Here is a 5,655-nt window from a genome sequence, read left to right as displayed (position 1 = left end):
GTAAGAAAGAGAAACAGTACAATAGTGTTAAAATTATTTTATTATTTTAATTATTTTTTAAGTGTTTTTGTGTGAATCAAATAAATTATCAATTATACTCATATAACACGTACAAGAATTTTTATCTTCTAAATAAAATAAAACTACATTAATAATTATTGAGGTTAGAATTCATAATGTCAATTAACTATGAAATTTTTGTAAAATTCAATATTATATAATTATTCTTAAGAGTGCTCTTAGGACACGGTTAGTAAGACCGCGTTTTTCTTCTTTATTTTGAGATGATACTGACAAAGTTTTATAATATTAATTATACAGTACATTAACTAATGCATACGTTAATATATTACACTAATAATAATCACATCACTTATGGTATTATTACATTAATAAATTAATGTATGTATTAATTTTGTAACGGTACAGTTTTCTAATATTAATTATAGGTTAAATATGTTTTTAATAATAAAGTGAAATTGGAAGAATTGATTTATCTTCCAAACTTTTATACATTTTAGTTTTGAAACTTTAAAAATAAATAGATATACATTATATTACATTTTATTTACATGTTAAACGCGTATTTTTAACTGATATTAAAACGATTAAATATATATTTTTTATCTTTTATTTTGAGTTAGTTTGTTATTATTTGTATTTGTATTTTGGGCTTATCCTATATTTTTTCAATTATAAGAAGACCCTAGGTATATTCAACATAAGGGAAGATTAATCTCATACAATTTTCACTAAATTCAACATGGTATATAGAGTCTAAGGTTCTTTGAAAAATGTTCATTGTCCCTGCCCATTGCAATTGCCATTGTCATTGTCGTTAGAGTTGTCGCCGCCATTGTCACCATCGCCAGAACATTAGTTTCAATTGGTGACCACAGTTTTTCACATCCCGACCAAGCAACCACAATGCCATTGAGATTGCTACCATTAGAGTCCAGACATGCTCTCATGCACTAATCACAGGTTGCTTTAGCTATACATTTTAGCTGCTTATGACAATAGTGTGTCGTTGTCTCTAGTGCCGATCACATTTGTTGGACTCATCATGACCTTCTCTTTTTGGATCTGGCCTAGTTGTGTTGATTGAACCTCTTTCGGGTCTTAGGTTTTTACTCTCTCTTGCTTGTTCATAGCTTTGAACCACTCTTCTATCACTAGTACATTTGACTCGTCCATATATACTAACTATATGAATGTGCATTTATCTATTCATAAGTTAGATGGAACTAATTATGCGACTTGGGCATCAGACATTAAACTTTGGCTTAAGAGTCAGGGGTATCTTGATCATATTACCTAAACGTGATAACTATTGAATCACTATAATTACCAATTGGTTGAAAATTGATGCTCAATTATGCATTGTTCTCAAGGGTACCTATCACTCCTCTTTAAAATAAAATTTTCTTTCCTATGAATCATGTTTTGAAATTTGGGAACACGCCAAATTATTATACAATAATGATACATAATGTCTTTATGGTATTTGTCATGATCTTCTCAATGTTGTTTCTCCTCGGCATCATGATGCTATGGTTGATTATATGGGTAAAATTCATGCTCTTTTTCATAAATTTAAGGAATTATTGCAACCTGCCTCTACTCTTGCCTAAGAAATAGAGCAATGGTCAAATATTTTCATGCTATTAGCATTGCACGACCTTACTGATGAATATTCTCATATTCGTGATCAGATTTTGGGTTCACCTGTTATTTCCACTTTGACTTCTATGTGTTCCACTCTTTTGTGTGTATTTAATAAACACATCAATGATACACATGTTTCTTCTACATTGGCATGTCAACGTTATGATCACAACCACTCTTGTAAATAAGGATAAGGACGTCTCAAGTGTGACCATTATGGCAAACCAGGAAAAGGACGTTGCATTACATGGTCACCCTCCTAGATTTGTTGCTATTGTTTAGACTACTCCTCCCTTATAATCACCTACTGAGGATCCCCTTCATCTGATATTACTAATGACTATATTATTTTTAGTAAATTTCTCAAATGGTATAAGGATGAACAACCTTCTAGTTTCACTACATCTGTAGCACACACATGTACATTTTTTGTTGGTCTAATTCCATCTTCTTCTCTGAATCTTGGGTTCTTGACTCAGGAGTCACAAATCACATTACTGGTAACAAATCCTTGTTTTCCTCTTTGTCTTCTCTGAATCCTTTACCTTTGGTTATAATGGAGGATGAATCTAGAGTTTTAGCTTATGGTGTTGAGACTGTTAACATTTTTTCCTATATTTCCTTTTAACTTATTATCCATTAGTCGTCGAACTCGTTTTGTTGATTGAGATATTTCAGTTAACAAAGATTATGTTTATTTACAAGACTAGAGTTTGAGACAAGTGATTAGCACTAGATGTGAGTCTTAGTCTTTAACATCTTCACCTCTCTACACAACTTGGGGGTAGTTATGGAGTCTCCATCTCTTCTTCATGCACAATTAGGTCATCCCAGTCTTTCCAAATTGCAACGACTTGTTCCTAGCTTATCCAAGTTGTCCAATTTAGTCTGTGAGTCGTGTCAATTAGGAAAACATATTCATAGTTCATTTCCTCGTAGTGTCTCACAACGTGCTTCGTCTCTTTTTGCATTAGTTCATTATGACATTTGCGGACCTAGTCGTGTTAAGTCTAATTTAGCTTTTAAATATTTTGTTACTTTTATTGATGATTATTCCAAATGCACTCGACTATTTTTGATAAAAGAAATTGTTCCGATTTATTGCATATTTTTCAAACCTTTTATAATGAAATTAAAACTCAATTTGGTGTTTCTATTAAAACTTTGTGCAGTGATAATGGTCGTGAATATGTTTCCCATTCTTTTAAACAATTTATGGCTTCTCATGGTATTTTCTATCAAACTTCATGTGCTTATACACCTCAATAAAATGGGGTGGTTGAGCGCAAAAATAGACATTTTATTGAAACAACTCAGACTCTTTTAATTCATGGTAACATTCCTCAATATTGTTTGAGTTATACTATTTTTACTGCATGTTATCTCATTAATCGTATGTCCCCTTCTATGTTAGATAATAAAATACCTCATTCTATTTTATTTCCTCATGAACTCCTTCACCCCTTACCTATAATTTTGGGTCTACATGTTTTATTCATAATTTTAGTCTTGGTCTTGATAAGTTAGCTCTTCAATCATACAAATGTGTTTTTTTTAGGATTTACTAGATAAAAAAACGATACAAGTGTTTTTCTTCTTCTCTTAATTACTATTTTATATCTACAAATGTCACCTTCAATGAGTTTTTTTTTTTTAACGATCATTCTTTTTCTAATATGTCTCGTTCTAATACTATCAATATTCTTGTTATTTGTGCTCCTCCAATTCTGCCTAGTTCATTAGGTGTTTCTCAACAACCACTAAGTGACTCAATTGAAGTATCAACTACCTTGTCTCCTCTGGCTCCGACAACTAAATTTACCCTTTCAATTTCCCTATGAAAAGATATATGTTGTACATGTAATCCCTCTTCACATTATATTGGTTTAAGTTATCATAATTTGTCTTCGCCTTTTTATACTTGCCTTTCGTCTATATCTTCTATGACCATGATAAGTGTGAACTTTACTTGTATTTGTTACTTAAAATGTTGTGCTTTTGAGTAATTTAAGTGTTTATTCTCATGAAAAGTATATAAATGTTGATGTAAGTATAGTTTTGAATGTTTAAATGTGTTTTGATGCTTTTGTATGTTTATATCGAAGTAGAATAAGGACTGGATAATATCAAAGACTTGGAGTGCGTCACTCGCCCAGTCAGAAGGATCAAATAGCCCAGCCAGCTAGCCAGCGACCCAGCTCCTCGCCCAGTGAGCTGGAGCTGCTCGCCCAGCGAGCCACTTGGCCAACGAGCTAGAGCTAGTCGTCCAGCGAGCCAGTCGCCCAGCGAGAAGAGGCCACTCGCCCAGCGAGTGAAGGCTTCTCGCCCAGCGAGAATTCACTTACAAACCTTCTCTTTTAAATGTCGCGAAACTGATCCGGAGAATGGAGGAGGAGACCAGAGGGGACTCTGTTGCTCGCGTCCAGCTCGTGTTGGGGTGCTTCCAAGGTGGAAAACCACCACTTTCTACCATCCAATCCATGCTTTATCGCTTTTGAGATGTATATGTGTAGCTAGAACTCCATTTCACTGGGGTTGAGAGTAAAGTTCTGAAACTCTTTGTAATTTCTCTATTAATACATGATCTTTTATGAATTTTGTGTTCTATCTTTATTATTCATGCCTACGATGGGAATCTGAGCTAATTGAACAGTTAAATCATTGGGAAATGTATGAGACCACGGACCTAGGATAGAACAACTAAAGGATTTCAATTCCTAGACATAGGATGGAATTTTTAGTCATCTGTGACATTGTGTTTAAGGCAAATCTGAGAACTGAATTAGCTAAGGGATTAGTAATTTAGTGTGAATGATTCTGAAACTGTCATCTGAGGGATCAGAGGCTGTATGCGCCTAGGATGTTGATGCTTAATTTTGAGGAATTGTGTTAGTAGAAAATTACCTGAGTGATGAACTTGAACTTCAACCCTAGTGAACCTAATTTCGACTGTTTTTATCACTTTATTTACATCTGTATGTTAATCTTAAGTTTGTTACAAAAATACGTTTAATAATCGCTAAATTGGTAAACTTTAACAATCAGTGAATCGAAACAAATATCTTGGGAAAACGATATCCGGACTTATCGGTTTATTACTTGAACGACTCGGTACGCTTGCCGAGGTCCCAACAAGTTTTTGGCGCCGTTGCCGAGGATTTTGTTTTTGTTTTTGTTGATTGTGTGTTGTTTATCTGGTTTAGTTGAGTTTAGCTATCTTTTTGTTTAAGTGTTGTTGTGATTGTATTTGAATTCTTGTGCATAATTGTTATCATCTGTAGAAATTGTGTCTTTTTAGTTTGTGTTTTGTATGAGAAGCAGAGAACAGGTTGAAAAATTACTTTTTGATCCGAAAATTGAAAGAACTGCTCGAAGCAACAATAGTAGAAGGAGGAGACAAAGTAGAGAATCCAGAGAATCCTCTGTTGTCTCTGAAGAAATTCTGGACTTTTCATCTGGGCAAGAAAAAGAAGAAATGGAAGATAATCGTACTGGAGAAGGTTCTAGGCAAGGAAGACGTACTCTTGCAGATTATAATACTTTCTCAGGACCTCTGCACTTCAACAGTATTGCAAGACCAGTGGTGAATGCTGCTAACATGGAGATGAAGCCAGCTCTTATTCATCTGGTGCAGAACAATCAGTTTCATGGATTATCCCACGAGAATCCATACACTCACTTGGTTACTTTCATGGAGATCTGTAATACAGTGAGGATTCATCAGGTACCAGATGAAGCAATCCGACTCCGCTTATTTCCATTCTCATTGGCTGGTAATGGAAAAATGTGGCTGAATTCCTTTCCAAAGAAAAGTCTGACAATCTAGGATGATGAAGTTGCTAAATTTCTGAATAAGTTCTTCCCTCAGTCCAAAGTCAATAAGGGAAAGCAAGAGATCTCTTCTTTTCAACAAGATGCTGATGAAACTCTAGGTCAAGCATGGGAAAGATTCAAAGGCCTACTGAGAAAAACCCCTACTCATGGATT

At 34.2% G+C, this 5,655-nt stretch overlaps 1 non-coding gene across 1 annotated transcript; it reads right to left on the bottom strand.

Annotated features, from left to right (window-relative positions):
- Positions 1 to 5,548: 5,548 nt before the first annotated feature.
- LOC128193827 (small nucleolar RNA R71) lies at positions 5,549 to 5,655 on the bottom strand. The gene has a single exon (XR_008245136.1). It is a non-coding gene; the product is annotated as a small nucleolar RNA R71 (small nucleolar RNA).

This window comes from Vigna angularis, chromosome 8 (genome assembly GCF_016808095.1).
Source record: "Vigna angularis cultivar LongXiaoDou No.4 chromosome 8, ASM1680809v1, whole genome shotgun sequence".
Taxonomy (NCBI): Eukaryota; Viridiplantae; Streptophyta; class Magnoliopsida; order Fabales; family Fabaceae; genus Vigna; species Vigna angularis.
The sequence above is the reverse complement of the archived record's forward strand: the minus strand, read 5'-3'. Positions and strand labels throughout refer to the sequence as shown.